The sequence below is a fragment of the Athene cunicularia genome (assembly GCF_003259725.1).
Source record: "Athene cunicularia isolate RWA chromosome 4 unlocalized genomic scaffold, athCun1 chr4_part1, whole genome shotgun sequence".
Taxonomy (NCBI): domain Eukaryota; kingdom Metazoa; phylum Chordata; class Aves; order Strigiformes; family Strigidae; genus Athene; species Athene cunicularia.
In genome coordinates, this window is record NW_020799098.1 from 22,398,308 (window position 1) to 22,416,799 (window position 18,492).

The following is an 18,492-nucleotide window of genomic DNA, read 5'->3' on the forward strand; positions in this document are numbered from 1 at the left end:
AAAAAAAAAAAAAAAAAAAAAATCTCATCTCATACTCTGAATTAAGAATTTTTTTTCATTCTGCCACCACACTTCTTTTCAACCATGAGAGAATAACATAAATAGTAAGTCCCATGAGACAAGCAATGGCAATTTCACCTAGTGTAAAATGTTGAAAACTTGATGTCAAAACAAAGTAATAACTTTGAACAATTATCTCCTGCACAATTAACAATTTTAATGGATCTCTAATACAGTCATTTCCCACATGGTCTATTCAATTAACCCTTAACAAAAGAGACCAGCACTTCAGAGTCTCAAACAAACAGAGAAGGAAACAATACCTACATAAAATGTTTTCAAGGATGTTAAAAATGACCTATGTATCTAGTTCAAACTTAGCTAATGAACTTGTTTTCAATTCTGAACTTGCATTCAAAAAGTAATTATTAAACCAGCTGTCTTGAGATGGCAGGCTGAGAATGACACTCTGGTCAAACTGAGAGAACATTATGCTTTAACAAGGGGAAATGTGCTAATGCATGATGTATGAATTCTATTTATACTTCTGTGAAAGCATAGACACCGCTCTTTATCCATTTTTCCCACTGAATGCAGGTGAGTAAAAAGCTTTTAGTTTCCTAATAAAAATTGGACCTGCTAAATTAATAGCTTTGGTAATAATCCACACTTATGGGCTTTAGGTCCTGTAAAACTCCAGAATTAACTAGGTACAGAAGAGAGGGAAACATATGTTTCAAGTGGTGCACTTCAGAAATGTCATGAAGCTGTCCTAAAACATGAAACCTCAAACTGTGTAACCTTTGTGGATTCTGGGGTTTTCTGACTTGGGGTTTGGTCTGTTTGTTGTTGTGGGGTTTTTTTGTTTGTTTTTTTTTTTTGTGTTGTTTTGTTGTTGTTGTTGGGTTTGGGGTTTTTTTCAGTCTTCCCTCTGCTCTGCCATAAGGCAGGAGTCCTGCTCTTTGAAAACCTATACTACTTGCTTCACCTTTTCCCTTTGGTTATTTGTCACTTTGTAACACAAAAGAACATGGAAAAAAGGCTGCTACCCTTGCAAACGTGTTGAATCTGTATAAGCCTAAGCAGTATTTAAAGAAGATTGCACTCACTTTAGCAGGGTCAGAACTTCATGCGTACAAAACCGATGTAGAAGCAGCAACCAACAGAGAAAAATTAAGGGAAAATAATGCAAATAGGGCAATTAATACTCAGATCTGAAGAGAATGGATAATAGAATCATTATATGACTCAGCTGTGCTTTTGAACAATTCTGGGACAAAAGGCAATTTATCTATGCCTAGCCCTTGGGACAGAATACTTTGGTGTATTTTTCCCTTGATCCAGCTTGCGTCTACAGCTTTATATGCCTAAAGAAACTGTAGGAGAAGGATAGCATGATGAGAATAACATAAATGAACTCTCCCTAACATACAGTGTCATATGAGATGAATAAGAATTGAGATGTATCTTTTTTCCTCTGCAGGAATTGAGTGAGTTTGGTTTGCAATAATTAGAAACATAGATCAACTTATTCAAAATAATACAATAAATTATTCTCCTTAATTTGTTTGTTTGAAGTTCATCTAATTTGTTTTTCATTTTCATGCTATTTTAGCAAATGGAAATGAGGTTATTTAGAAGGGCTTTTTATTGTAGTGTTTTGTGGTTTTTAATATACTTACTTTCTTGTCTCTAGAAGCAGTAATGGAGTAATTGATCTACCTGTGAAGTATAATTATAAAGAACAAAGCTGATTATTCAGTTTACAAATAGGAAACTTGGGTGTATTAATCTGATACATTTTGCAACACCTATCCCTGACTTGTATTTTTGTATTTTTTAAAATCCAAACATGATTTCAAGAAATGGATGAGAAATCTTTTAAGACTAAAAAATTAAGAACAGGCTAGGGTTCAAACCTACTTTAAGAAACTCCAAGAAAATAATAACAGCTATAAATTAACAGCATGGAACAATTATCCTGTATGCTTAAAAAAAATAAAATAAATTCTTATTTGCTAGCAAAACTATTGCTAGCAATAGTGAAAAAGATCAAAAGTCAAACGATCAAAAAGAAAGGGGAAAAATCCTCTCTGTTCCTCTAGAGATTGAAGACCAGGACTGCAAATCAATCTGTTGTGTCACTTTAAGTAGCACTAGACTTTTAGGACTTCAGACAACTGTAGGTTGACTTCAATAGCCCATATAAAGAAATAAATATAGTGCAAGGAAGCTAAAGGTCCAACAGCAGAAAGAACAGTGTTTAGACTGATTGGAAATGTTATTTGCTTGCAAATAATTTTTGTAGGATGTGTAAGTAATCGTATACCCTTTGTTAAAAAATATAAATATAGAATCACAGAACCATATAATGGTTTGGATTGGAATGGACCTTCAAAGACCGTCCAGTTCTAATCCTATCTTCCACTAGATCAGGTTACTCAAAGGCCTGTCCAACCTGACCTTGAACACTTCCAGTGATGGGGCACCTACAACTTCTCTGGGCAACTTGTTCCAAGTTCTCACCAGCATCATAAAAACATTTCATTCCTATATCTAATCTAAATCTATCCTCTTTAATTTTAAAACTGTTTCCCCTTGTCCTTTCTCTACAGGACTTGATAAAAAACTTTTTTTCTGTCTTTCTTGTAAGCACCCTTTATATATTGAAAGGTTTCAGTAAGGTCTTCCCAGAGCCTTTTCTTCTTCAGGCTGAACAACCCCAACTGTCCCAGTCTTTGTCCATAGGATAAGTGTTCCAGCCCTCTGACCATTTTTGTAGCCCTCCTTTGGACATGCTCTAACAGGCCCATGTCTTTCTTGTGCTGGACACCCCAGAGCTGGATGCAGTACTCCATGTGAGGTCTCATGAGAGTTGAGTAGAGAAACAGAATCACCTCCCTCAACCTGCTAGCCATATTTTTTGTTATGCAGCCTGGATACATTTGGCTTTCTGGGCTGAAAGCAGACATTGTTAGCTCATGTCCAATTTTCAACCACCAGTATCCCCAAGTCCTTCTCCACAGGGCTGCTCTTAATCCAGTCACCACTCAGTCTGTACTGATACTGGGGATTGACCAAATCCTGGTGTGGAACCTTGCACTTGGTCTTGTTGAACTTCATGAGGTTCCGCTTCTCCAGCCTCTGTCAAGGTCCCTCTGGATAGCATCCCTTCCCTGTAGTGTATCAACTTCACTGCTCACCTTGGTGCATTTTCCAGCTTGCTGAGGGTGCACTCAATCCCGCTTTTTTTGCCGTTGCTGAAGATATTAAACACTATTGGTCCAAGTACAGACCCTTGAGGGACACCAGTCATTACTGATTTCCACTTGGTCACTGAGCCATTGACTACAAGTCTTTCAGCGTGACCACTGAGCCAATTCCTTATCTGTGTAGTAGGCCATCCTTCAAAACCTTATTTTTCTAATTTAGCATCAAAAAGGTTGTGGGGTACCATATCAAATCCAGGTACGTGACATCTGTAGCTCTTCTCTTGTCTGCTGATTCATTCACTCAGTTGTAAAAGGCCACCTGATTAGTCAGGCACAATTTGCCTTTGGTGAAGCAATACTGGCTTTCTCCAGTCACATCCCTGTCCTCCATATGTTTCAACATGTTCTCCAGGAGGATCTCTTTCATGATCTTAGAAGACACAGAGGTGAGGCTGTCTGGTTGGTAGTTCCAATTTATTTTTCTGAGTGGGATTCAAGGTGTGTATATATATAGAGTGGTGTTATACTGCCATTTCTTCCAACACTGGGGACATCACCTGACTGCCATAATTTTTCAAATATGATGGAGAATGGTTTAGCAAGTAATTTAGGCAATTCCCTCAGGACCTTGGGGTGAATCTTGTCAGGTACCATGAACTCACAAATGTTCAGATTCCTCAGGTGGTCTTGAACCTAATCTTCTTTTACAGTGGGAGGGACTTCATTGTGGTTCAGGGACTTCAGACATATGGGAAGAGTGATTAACAACAAAAACTGAGTGAAACTGTTGAGTACCTCAACCTTTTCCATGTTTTACACATTAACTTGACAAGGAGATTGTTACTCTGACATGCTGGTTGCCCTGCCTTCCTTGCCAGATTTCTTACACATGGGAATCAAGAGCTCATGCGCTCTAAGTCTTTAAAGAGCTGCCAGTTCTACTCTGCTCCTTTATCCCGAGGGCAGTTTTTCAGGGAGTCCCATCCACAAATTCCTTAAACTGAAAGTTCACTCTCCTAAAATTCAGGGTCATGAGTTTAGTCATTACCTACTCTCCCTGAAATACATCAAAGCATGACAGTTCAGAAGACAGGACCTTTCTGCATAAAGATTTATTATTTTTTTTAAATTGTCAGCTGGAGATCCTCATTCCGTTTGAGCCATCAGTTTCTATCTATCTATATAGAACACACAAAATGAATATAACACTTTAATTTTTTTGATTTTCGCTGTTCTTTAATCCAAATATTAGCCCGGATTAACTGCTCAAGTACAGCTAAACTAGTTTAACAGTAACCACCAATAGTCAACAGTCACTGAAAGGAAGCAAATATTTTTGTGTCTACTTAAGCAATAGGAAACAATTATGTAGGCAGGCAATTATCCAAAATTAAGTATTGTATATATAGTGTGAAGTTGTATGATCTTTTCTACTATTATATTAATACTTCTGCTTTTTTTAGTTTGTTTGGTTTTTGTTTTTGTTTCTTCATTTGTTTTAGTATGAAGAAGTAAATGCACTTTTAACCATTTTAGTGTTTGTTTGTTTGTTTGTTTTCTGAAAGCAGAGGACACAAAAAACCTTTCTTAGTTTTGGACAGAAATTTGAGTTTCAACATCCTATTTTTCACATGAGTTTTCTAACCACAGATTATATTTTTTCTAAGCTGATTTTTTCTTAAACCTTCCTGTTGTCATCTTCTGTTTTATACTTATTTAGATACTGAGACAGAGCTAGTGTATGTGTGTGATTCTATATCCCAGTAGTTAGGAAAAGAAAAAGCTTATAATCCCTTTGAAAATCTTAAATCTGTTAAATTTAATAAAATATGGTAGCTATTAAAGGAGATCCTGAGAGATTTACAAACCCTCAGTGTATCCTATAGATTTATGGTCAGGGAATACAAGAAACAGGGCAAGAGAAATGAGGTTTCAGAAATTTTTGTTATCTTGTACTAAAGTAAATTCAAGTAAAAGAAGAGTTCTAAGCACAAATTAAATTGCTACATTATTATTATCACTATTATTATTGTTATTTTAATTTTCTAGTGTTCATATAGTACAGATTTATGAATTATATTTTCTTAGCCTAATGAATTAAATATTAAAGTCTATTCCTTTGCCCTTATTTGAAATAAGTGAAAACATGAACAGTGTTGTAATACAGATTGTTATAATTTCACTTTTTGTAGTAATTGTAACAATTGTCATAATTTCAAGGACAACTGTGAAAAAGAGATATAAAGTTGTTAAAAGTTTTGCAAATATATTTGTGGGTTTTTTTAGTGATTAGCCAACTGTTGTTTTTTGGGTTTGGTGATTTTTAAAAATTAAGATACTGTTGGCTTTTTTCTCTTTTCTGTCCTTATGTTTTGAATTATTTTGTAAACATTTCAAGCAACAGAATAAGCAAACTGTGGCTTAAAATCAGTAGCAATGTTACTTAAAATTACAGTACTTTTAAGACAATAAGCTTATGGTACTCAAGGGTCATAATGCTGCGAACGTTACAGGGTTCTTTATTTTTTTGTGTCTCCTTTTGCATTATTCCTTAGATTTATTCAAAAATACTCTCTTGTGTGTTATATATTCAGCAAAATTTTCATGAATAACTAAAATAGACCAAGTAGTACTCTTTCAGAATTTTTACTTTATGTGTTCTATTGTATGGTGAATTCTTTCCACAAAATTCAGTCCTATCATACTTTCACTATTATAATTATACAGTCATCAATTAACATTAGCTATATTATTTTCTTACGAATCATGCATATTTTGATAATTTCTATGGTTTAAACCTTGGAAACATTTATTTGGGAATTTTATTTCGCCCTTTCTTTTTATCTTTTTTTTTTTTTTTTTTTTTTTTTTTTTTTTTTTTTTTTTTTTTTTTAATAATAAAGGAAATACCTTTCAAACATGACAAGGCCTTACTAGTATCAACACTTACTGTTACATTTTATTTATTTTCTGGGTGGGATTCAACATATTTATAGGGGAAAACAAGGACCTATTTCTGTTTGGGCTTTTAGCCAACAAGCCTTCAATTTACTCCAGTCAGAAGATCTGCAATTTACATATATAAATATATATTTCTTCTGGAGTAATGACAATTGGTAAATGAGCATAGAAAGATTTGAGGCTACTTGACTGTATGAGTTCCTCATACATATTATTTGAGGAAATCAGTACACAATCTTATCTTCTTGTCTGCCAGATTTAAATATTTCTGTTTATCATAAATTTTAATAAAAAGTTATAGATTAATAACTATTATGTAAGTTTTAAGTTATAAGTAACTATTTAAGTTATAAGTGCCTGTAAAGACATAGTACTACATAATCATAATGCATACCATAAATTTAATACCTTGAAGAACAGAGGTAGGGGTTACATTCCCTTCTCTTTATTATTTTAGTCTGTCAGAAAATGTAAAGTAAGGGGAGATTCTCAATTACTTGAACTGAGAAGGACGGAAAAAGACTGGGATACCTGTAATGATTAGCAGAAAGCTTTTTCTGCAGGGCTAAAAGTGAATTTAAAAGAACTGATTGAAGAGGCATACAACAGTGTACTATTTAGCCTTTTCTGGGAGATGATGGCTTAGCAGTGTGAGCAAGTAGCTTGAAATCTTTAGTTTCCCCAGAGCCTACAGGACCAAATATAGCCAGACTTAGCTGAATCCTTCATCTTTATCTCTTCAAGGTAAGTAAACTGGATTTCATGTAGCTTGATGTACACATTTGGTTTTTGAAAAGATCTGTAAATCAAAATTATACTTTTGTTCTGTGATGCATTTTGCCATATATATTGGCATTGATGCCATATGTGTAAAACAAGGAAAACTGTTAAACAATATTAAAGTATTACTGGCTATACATAGCTGACATAGGTCTGGGACATGTGGTTAATTAGGATGTCTCCTTGGAAAATTCTTTAGTATTCCAGCAGAAAATTATTTTAATTCTGGAAAGAATTTAAAAAAAAAAAAAAATCAGTGAGGGATATATCTATTATCAAAGTGTTAGTGAAACAATTAACTCAGTGAAAAATTGGTAGAAAATTCTAAACACAGATTTGAAATATTAAAAAACCAAACCAAACCAAAACAAAACAAAAAACCCAACCAAAAAACAAACCACAAGGTAATTGCAGGGTAATAAAAGCATTGTTTAAAGAACTTGAGAAGGGAGGTTCTAACTACTATTGAAAGCTATCAATTGGAGTGATATTTCTAAAAATGCTTTTGAAAAGAATGCATAACAATTCTGAAAACTTTCTTTTACTTAAAAATCTCTTTATGGAGATAAAGGTATCAGATTAAAACTTCATTCAGTGTTTGCCTTTGAGGTAATTTAAATCAATTGAGTCAAAACATTTTAGGATTAATCCCAAATGGATTTAACCTAAATCAACTAAAAAAAGGACACTGTAACTTTGTAAAGACTTGATTTTGATGTTCATTCATGTTGACATTTTATCAATGTTTCTAAATTTTCTTGTTTGCCGCCTTTTCCAGTTTGGTATTTTCTTTATTGAAATCGAGGTCTAGCCTGATTTTCCCATGAGTTTCCACTCTTTCCAAGCATACATCTATAAATAAATAAAACAGTAGAGAACTTCATAACCCAGACGTGCAAACCATTTCGTTATTGAGTCACATCTAGCCATTATTATTTATGAAAAAAACAACGGTTTTTCTTTAGATTGTTTTGGTGTCTTTGGATCTATAACTGGATATGTTCATGAATATATGAAATCAAAATAAACTTCAAACACGTTTAATAGGTGTTAGAGCTCCTCCCCCAGTTACTCTGATGATCACTCCATCTTTCAAACCATTGACATGACTATGGTTTGGTTTTGGATTATTATTATTATTTTTTATTATTATTATTATTATTATTATTATTATTATTATTATTATTGTTGTTGTTGTTGTTGTTGTTGTTTTTATACAGAATCAGGGTCCATGTATTATTTTCCAGTCTTGAATGTGCTTTATTCAGTCCCCACCCACAAAAGTACTTACTGCTTTTCTTACAATTTACACTGAAAATTGAAACCTGAAAAAGGTCAGTAACACATAATTGTTATGTGTGATATTTTTTCTGATGTAAAGCAATTAACAAGGATAACTGAGTTATTAATAAGGGATGAATTTCTGAACATAATTCTAAAAATTAGAAGGAAAATTAAATATAAAAACTGAGGAACCTGAAGATCTTTCCAAAGATAGCCACTTTAAAGATTCAGACTGTCCCCTAGAAACTTTGGTTTGCAAAGCACAGCAGGGTGATGTGAACAAAATATTAAAAAAAAAAAAAAAAAAAAGTTTCAGAATGGTGACAGCTGTGATTGCAACAGCCTTCAAACTATTAAAAAAACCCAAACAAACAAACAAAAAAACCCCAACAAAACCCCACAACTTTAGAAGGCAAGAGGATCACTTAAATGAATAAATGTTTTGATGTACTGGGGTCATTCTACTCAGATTTGTAAGACTGAGTCCTAAAAAGTCACATTCCATGCCTCATAATGTTTAATTCAGTGATTAGTTTGCTTTAAGTCATCAGAAAAAGATTTCATATACTCTTCTGAGACAGTGACATCATTCTCAAGTGCTCTGAAGACAGCCAAGGTTTGAAGAAATGAACCCTTTAATAAAATGGAAAGGTTTGACAGCTATGTAATTGCATTAGGGACATTCTTTCCAATGATTTATGAATTTTCCCTTATTGTTTCATAGAAATGTCAGGGTGCAGAGGGTCTGAATAATCTCCATGTTGATGTTGTGACAGGGTGAGAATTCTGCTCTTGTAAACAAAATTAATTATACTGTATTGCAAGAGTTTATTAAAACCAAAACCATAATAAACAAACAAACAAAAAAAATCATGATTAAACAATAAAGCATTAAGTTGGGCCACAAGAAATATAGCTTCTTTTATTAACCCTGGTAAGTTCTTCAGGGACTTTGGGCATCAAACGTGATTTCTCATGCTCCTGTTTTTATTTTCTCTCTTTGTTTATGTTGAAAGGGCAAGCAACTCCTGCAATGACTTTATGCAAGACCTAACATGGAAAGTCTTGCAATCATCTGCAGCTTCTGAAGTCTATCCTTATTTAAACTGAGGTAATTTTTTTTTATTATTATGTCTTTGAATAATTGTTCTACTCAAATGGTGTGATAGAAAAAAGTGTAAAACATAAGGTATGAACAAAGCAAAAAAGAATTTAAAAAAAAAATTTTGCTGAGCTGATACCAAAAATATTGGAATTTATAAATGCAGTGATCAGTACACTGCTTCTTTTCTTCCCCTGAAAATGAAGCATTTTCCATTTTTGCTGAAATGTTTTAAGATTGGCGGCTTACTTATTATCCCTCATCACTCCCAAGTAAACATACTTTTATTGCTTCTAAAACACAACTAATGCCTCTTTTAAACAGTTATGCATCTCTTCTTCAAAGACCTTAAAGTATGAATATTGTCTCCAAGTGTTTTTTTTTTATTCCAAACCAAGAAGATGAAAGCATTTGATCATTAAAATATTCTAAGATATCTGTGAAGAAATTATTACAAAAACTTTCAGTCGAAGTAATAGGCTGGAAAAACGTCACATAAAAATACGTCAAGTTATCTCAGATTTGATTGCTTTTTTTCTGTAATATTTCTAAGATTTTGAAATAAGAAATAGAGCACAGAAAAACTTTCTGTAATATTCCAAATTCTTCCATCATTAATTCCGTCTTTTGTAGACTCAATATTACAGAAATTTCAAAAATTACAATGCTTCATAATTTTTCATTAAAAGTGATATACACATCTCCTTCATTCCTAATCCTAACCTATCCTTAGTTAATCAGCACCACTTCCTTACTTGTTTTAGACAAAGCTCTGTGAATGCCACCTGTGGAAATCTGAGGTAGTAACAAACAGTCCTTTATGTAAACTGATGTTAGAATTGGCTTTTGTGTAACTTTCTAACTTAAACTGGAAACAACGTGAAGGAAGCAGAATGAGTAAACATAAAATTGTTCCCAAGTGCACGCAAGACTGTGCAAGAAAGATATCACCACTGCTATCATCCTTCTTCTAGCAAAGATCCCAGGACACTGATGGCTAACTGGAAACTTTACCCTCACCCTACTCTTCTTGAGGAATGTTTAGGTGTCTGCCTAGAGGAACGCTGAAAGACTGTATAAAACAGGGATACGAGGAAGCTTTTATATACTCATTTTAAATGCATGATTAATTATGCTTTTCTGTATTAATATCAATTTTCTGTATTAATAATTTGGACAATTAGACTGTTAAAACATTCTTTGGACTAAAAGTAAATTCTTTGCTCAAATTCCTCTCTCCACTCAGAACATGACAGAATTGATCACAGTTTATAAAAATGAATTATGGTTAATCTTTGCTTATATTCTTACTTCTCTGTTTTCATGGAAGACCACATGAATAAAGCAAATAGCATTTTATCACATATTGGTTTCATACTTCACTTTTCTTTTTAAAATAAATTGTCAAATTTTGGTCAGAGTAATTATTTTAATCTAACGTTTTTACTGAGGTTGTCTGTTTCACTGAGGTAACTGCTTCTCATCAAATGCATAAAACTTGATATGAGTATAAAAGTCTTTTTAAAGCTATAAATAAAACTTATGGTTATTTATGTTTGGAATAGAGGATGGTAAAAATTATTTTCTATATAGAGTTATTAATAACGAAGGCATTGGATGTTTAGGTGAATAAGCTCTAAGAACACATGAAAAGCACTCTTCATATCTATAGTAAACCACACAGCTCTATTAACTCTTACTGCAAAGAACAGTAGTCCTAGGGGAAACCTGTAGGATTAAGAGCAGAAAAACATTGTATTAAAATGAATATGTTAGAAACCTGAAGTAATTTTTCATCTTCAAACTCAGCCCTCAAATATTTCTGTATGCAGAATTCTCCTCAAGGCCAATATGCTTTTGTGTGTGAAACAGCCTGGATGATCAGATCCTTGGTATTGCCTTTAAAGCCTATTGGCATCAGTGGAAAGCTGTCCACTGAGTTTGCTGCAGCACTGTGGAATAAAAAATATCAATTATGGATTTTTTTATTTAGTATGAAACCATTTCAAGCAAGCAATGAATTTGTTTAAAACACTTGAAGGAAACCAAATATTATAAATTATTTTCTGCCCTACTAGGTTTCTACTTCATATACACGAAAGAGATTTGTAAGAAAAGTCTAATTAAAAATATTTCCAACTTCAATTTTGCTGTGTGCTACAGCAAAATATATGTATATAAGAACACCACAGGAGAATACTTATGGAAATTGTTATTATATAGAATTATAGAATCAAAAATTCTTATCTGTCATAGTGAAGCCATAGTTTAATAGAAGTTCTGTTTAGAGTACTGATTTTTATCAATAAAAACTTACTTTATGAAAAATGATGGATGAGTTTATGTTTCAAACAGAAGTTTTGGAAAGGAAGAGAGAAGAAAAACTACACAATATTTGTTATCTTTAAATTATCTTTTATTAATTCAAGAAAAATGTAGGAAATCTTATGTTATGCAGATATAGAATACATTAAAATCAATAGACTTGCTCTGGTATGAAGAGAAGAAAAATTTATTTTTTAATATGTATTTTTGATAATTGTTGTTTTGATGGATTCAACACATTTCCTTCTTTCTGGATAAGTCTTCTGGACTTCTATCATTTTGCAAAGCATGCATATTTTCATTAAAATGTAAAAATTCATGCTAATATTTATTTGGTTTATGTTTATAAATAAACTTTTCAAGTTAAATGATTGCTGTCAGTAGCATTAAAAAATCTTAGCTTTCTGTTAACAATCATATTTGCATTTTTCCATGCATCCTCTCTTGGAAAAATGTTTGTGAGTCTTTATCAATATGCACAGTTGTTTCCCTGATTAGGGATACCAAACAAACTCAGACACCAGAGTGAAAAGAGCAGGCGTATTTACTAGAAATAACTAAATAATATGACAGAATAATACAGAAAATATACAGTAAGAAAAGACAGAAGAGTGCACTTAAACAAATAGGAAAATACAGGGTGATGCATTAAATCATTACTACAAGAGAGAGAGAGAGCAGTGATGAAGACAGCTCCATCCCCACTTGCACACGTTCCCATCCCCAGCCCCGCAGTGGCTGGGCAGCCCCGGTTACAGCGAGGGTTTGCAGAGCCTGTCCCGGCAAGGGGGAAATCCTACGCGGGGCGTCCACCCAGAGGTGAGGCTGCCAACGTCGCTGCAAACGGGCCCGGCCTTATAGACCAGAGATGGACAGGCCAGAACAGCTGGCACCTTTGTTCTGAGCGGAAATTTCTGGTTTCAGTCTCACATTAGATTCCCCCAAAGCCTGCCCAGGGCTCAAGGGAGAAGCTCCAGGACTTTCCCTGCTTATCTAGTTGGATTATGCACAAGGTCTCACATAGGGCCACAGTGACAAACAACAGTGTCCATGACACAGTTATTTTATCCACACAGGAAGAAAGATAAATATACATTCAAGATAGCTACATCTGCCATGCATATTTCACTGTTGATTACGTACCAAGTTAGCAGCTCCATCTCAGGGCCTGTTGTTCAGGCTTCAACTCTTCCACTTTTTACATCAGAATAGGTGGTTTGTTATAACTCAGTACAATACCTACTAGCACAATGGTTATCAGTTATAAAATTTACAGGATTTATCTATAGGTCAACTCTAGCTTGGGCCAGTTGTCCAAGTCTTAGCACTTCAACAATTTAGACAACAATTTTCTAACAGATATCTCAGTACTAAGAAAGATGTGCTCAAGAAGTAAATGTATGAAAAACTGTATGAAATTATTCAAAGTATCATTTTATCTGGTGGATTTCTACAAACTAAACACATCCCTATGCCACCCATAGGGGTGAGGTTTATTACTGCTGTAACACGCTCTACTCTTCACAATATTAAGCATGCTTCAACCTTCCGGACATATCTCTTTATTCAGAAGAATACAAAACATTTATCGGTTTTGCCTTATGTCATTTTATTGTGAATTAACTCTTAATCTAACAATCCATTTTCCAAATTTTTTTTTTTTCCACTGAATATTTATTTTTAATAAAGATTTGCCAACATTCACTTGAGAACCCCTTACTTACAATGCATTTATTCCCTAGGTAAATTCAGATTTTCCTGTCATGAATTGTGTTATTTAAAAAAACATATATTAGAATTTGCTCATTAAAAAAAGGGGGAAAATCATAAATGTCAGCATTTTTCTGTAAAAATTCTTAACAGTGTAGCAGACACTCAGTTATAACTTCTTTCTTCTTTTCTTTCACATGTGCTTCAAACAACTTCTTGGTATGTTTTAGGGGTCATTTTTTAACATTTTTTAAAACTGTCTTTCAAACAAGAACAATCTTCTCTCCCTGTTGTAAAGAATACAGTTGTAAGGATCTCATTTCATTGACTAAAATACTACATAAGCTATAAATGTTTCAAGTTTATATCTCTTTTTCAACTCTACTGAAATTATCTGCAGAAGTGAAGCAAAAAAAGATTTGTTAACTGAAATATTTGTATTCAGTATCAGAATTCCCTGATAGATCCCACGTAGAAAAAAGGAGTACTCATTTTTTCTATGCATTCCCTGAAATATACATATGGTTTTATATATTTAAACTTTGCATTTCAATTACTTTCAGATTCTGAGTCTCATTCAGAGGACTGGTATGCAGCAAAATGAGCCATTGTGTCATACTAATAGGAAACTCTTGTTCCAATTAGGTCCGGTTTTACAGCCAAACTTAAAATTATTTGAACTGAGTTAAACTGAATTATTTAATCAAACTTCTGAGGCATGTAAAGGTTTGAACCTGAAAACTTACTTGGATAATTTTTCTTGTACAGGATGAATGGGATAATTATTGAAACATCATATATTTAACTGTTTAGTAATAAGATGTATGTAACCCACTCTTAATTCGTCTAATTTTTTTATATGCTTTGACTAGTCCTACCTGTGAAACTAGGAGTGTTGATGAGAATATGAGTAAGGAATCAGAGAATCTAGAAATCCAGAAATTCTCATATTACACAGTTCATGCTCTGTGTTGGACATAGGGAGGGATGAATGATGGCCAGCAACTTCATTGGACTTCTTTTGGGTTTATTTTTGCTTGGGTTTGGGTGCTTTTGTGTGTGTGTGTGTTTAAATGTATTTTTTCTGTTTATAATAAATCTCTGTTTCTTGCACAGTAAGAATAAATACATTACAGAGTCAATTCCACTGAGAATATTACATGGTTTAGGAGACTCAAAAACAATGGTGGTTTTGTATTTTATGGCCTCTCTACTTTCTCTGAATATTTCTCAAATAGTTTCCAGATGAGGTACACCCAATACCTGCTATGGTTGCAAAAGCATCCATGCTATAGCTAGACTACTTGAAGTTTGGAAAGTTATTAACTTAGTTTTTCTTGGCAGTGAGGAAATGCTTCTGAACCACTCCTAGGATTTCTAAGAATGTTTCTGGAATGTGATGAAGTGAGTGAACTGCTACTGAAGTGCTGCATCACCAGCTGATGGAACAGCAGAAGTGCTGCTGCCAAGCTTGGTTCAGAGCAATGTTGAAAGGGGCTTTCTGGATTCCTTGTTGATTGGCACTGTTTTGTTCAAAAAGCAATGAATTATAATAGGTTTCTGAGTAGTACTACTGCTGCAAACTCTTAGATATTTTAACTCTGCTTATGAAGCTGTACTTGTCTGCAACCAAGAAATCCTATTTCCAAATTCAGTAGGGCAGAGCCTTTACTGATTCAGAAGTATTTTCCACACTGAAGGAACCATATTACGATAGACATTTTTCTCCTTTTTGGTTATTGTTATACCTAATAACCTGCTTTTGAACAAACACCTGTACATTTATCACTGGCCTTGAGAGAAGATTTCTTCTTTGTGCCGACTAATGGAGTAGGAACAAAATATCATTAATGTTTTATAGACTCTTCATGAATTCACTGCTTTCTACATAAGGGACTGAAGTTTAAGGGACTATACTCAGTGTCCCTTTCATTGGTGTTCTTAACACTATATTCTTAGAATTACTACCTTTAGAAGAATTACACTCAGTTCCACTAGCAAGTACTCTGTTTCTATTCACACAATAGAGTTATTATAGGTCCTTTTTTCCAAAGGGGTAGTGTTAAGGGATAAGTATACTTTATGTATTCAATGGTTTCAGTCCTAGACAACCCAAAAATGACTTAAAGTTCTCTTTAGTCAGCTTTGTACATTGTTGCTAGAGTAAGCTATTTTTCATTATTGAAATATACACTACTAAGAAAGAATGTAAAGATTTGAAATTAACTGTCCAGTGATGTACCTAAAAAGTATTTTCTTAGAATGTTTCCCCTACAAATCATTAAAAAGTGTGACTTTTTCACAGTAATAAAACTTGCTATTAAATAACTTAAAAATGGCGGTGTTACATTTTCTTGACTCATTATATATGGGACATCTTCTGATCTGCCCTAGAAAAGCATCTTAGGAGGACGTAAATGACATTTCTCCTGAAAAAAAGCATGACATAATGTGTATGTAAGTAAATGGCTATTTTGTCTTGATTTTGATCCCAACCTGTGATTCAAACAATTAAAGTCTACCATCAAATCAATTCTTGCTGTCTGGGATGCTAAAAAAAAAAAAAAAAAAAAAATATAATAAAAATGAAAAAAAAGCTCCTTCAAAATGACCCTCTTCTAAATTGAAATCTTTTTAATTAATCTTTTTTTCTGAATGATTAACTGCAGTTCATCTGCTCTTCCTTTTTACTTTTGTCATGTGTGTGAATCTTTAAGATGAAACCATTAACAATACAATGTTCTCCTTTCAGTGTTGCGTACATTGTATATATTGCAGCTCTTTTGTTAGACAATATATTACACAGTCTTCTTTGTTAACTATTGATTTTATTTTTACTTTTATTTCCCTGGCTCATTATAAAACTCATTATCACTCTAGTAATAAACAACACAGTTATAGTTGCATGTGTCAGTTCCATTGCTGACATAACTTATTTACCATGTTTCTATAACACATTTAATCATACAAACATTTCCAGCTTTTGCTTTGCCAATTGTGAAGTTAATTCTATGTAGCATTTCTCAGCAGTTCTATGTAAAGTCCAGCTGCAGACTATAACTCTTATACCCATACACATTTTTTCATCTATAGTTGTCTCTTCTCACTTGGTGGGTTACAAGGCGGGTGAATCTTTTGAATTCCCAGAGAGCCTGTGTGCAGATGGAAGAGCTGGTCTCTGCTCGACACAGGGCGGGCCGAATCACTACAGTGACTTGGAGGAACAATATAGTTGGTAACTTTACTGACTGAAAACTTTAGTGAGTTGTTATGGTTTGAACTCATCCTGTAGCCAGTCGTGGCCAATTGTTTACTTCCAACCCCCCACCCCCCTCCCTGGTAAAATAGGGGAGGGACAAAAGAAGGAATTTGTAGGTTGAATAAAATTTGTAAAAAATAGTAACAAAAAAACAACAGTAACAATAGTAAGTCCAAAACAGGTAAAAATGCAGCAGTGGCTTACTGAGCATGGCGACAGGTATGCAGCCCGCCCACCCCCTGCCCCCCAGCAGTGATCCAACTGCACCAGAAAATCCCACCACGCTGACACAGAAAGTCTGCCTACAGACTGTCTCATGATATGGAATACTCCAATGATCAATCCGGAACCAGTCCTCTAGCTGTGCTCCCTCTCAGCCCAAGAAAAGTTAACTCTATCCTGACCAAAACCAGGATATGAGTGAATGGAGACAATTTGGCAACAATCAACTGATAAACTTCCACCAGTGAACAAAGGCACTTTGGTGATGAGACTATTTTCATAACAACCCATCAACAATTAACTGCAATTCATACAAAACTTACATACATGAATATATGTAAGAGAGAGAGAGGAAAGAGGAAAGAGGAAAGAGGAAAGAGGAAAGAGGAAAGAGGAAAGAGGAAAGAGGAAAGAGGAAAGAGGAAAGAGGAAAGAGGAGGAGGACATAGGAAAAGGGGAATCACTATCCTTGGATCCTGCATAGTAGTAGAGTAGCAAGCTTGGTCCACAGGTGGTGGGTCAACAAAGACGCAGGTGGGGTGCTGTCATTAGAGTCATTCTTATGTTTGACAGCAGGTTGTTCCAAAAGGTTCTCATTTTCTTGATTGCTTGTACATGCGTGTTAGGCATGTTGCATCTCAGGGCAACAAGAGGGATTGAGAGAGAAATTGCCCTCTGCCCCACCTCCTCAGACCTCACTCTGCCTCTCCTTCACAGGGCATGGCCCTGGAATTGTTTGAGAAGCCCTCTTTATGAACAGTTTTGGGGTTTTATGAGCATTTTGTGAGAATAGTACTACCTCTTCTCTACATATCTTTGTGACTCTCACACATGCATATACCTACATCGCCTGGAGTTATCTAAAACTTCAACTTAATCCTGCTGAATTGTCATATAAAAAGCTTATAAAGACTTTTTCACAGTTGTTAATGAATCTCAATATGTATTTGTGATTTTTGTGATAACATACATATTTTTGATGGGTTTGCTTTGGCTTTTTTTTTCTCAGATCCAGAGTTTTCTTTTACATGTAAAGTTACATCTAATTAATGCCAGCACTAATTTTGTGTCTGAATTAAACCAGGGGCAAGAACAGCATGAAAAAAATTAAGTTTCTCACTTACTACAAATGTATGAAACAAACTGGTACTAGTATAACATTCATGACAAATGTTTAAATCGTTCCTAAAACTAAAGATTATAAAAAGAGCAAGAGGAAATAAATTGTATAGTAGATATGTGGCAGCGTGCTTCCCCACCTCTGCTTTTTCACTTGAGAAATAGCCACTCATGGAGGTCATGATGTCTGCATCTGCCTTAAGTTTGTCTCTGGGGAGACAGATAACAACACAATAGCTAAGGGCCATAAATCTTGTTCAGCAGCCAAAGGCTAGTTGAGCATGTGCCAACTGAAATATGGTTGGTATGCAAATATAAGTCAATTATCTTACTCCAAAAATAGGGGACAGTTCAGGGCCCATTGAGCTCTGCTGAACAACAACGGGCTGCATGCCAGGATCTCCCCTTGAGTACGGACACCTCTCAAGGTTATTCCTCAAGGTTTAGATATTCCTTGCCACAACAGATTCTCTGTAAGTTATTAATAACATGCTAAACTTTGAAATCTTAGCTAAGTG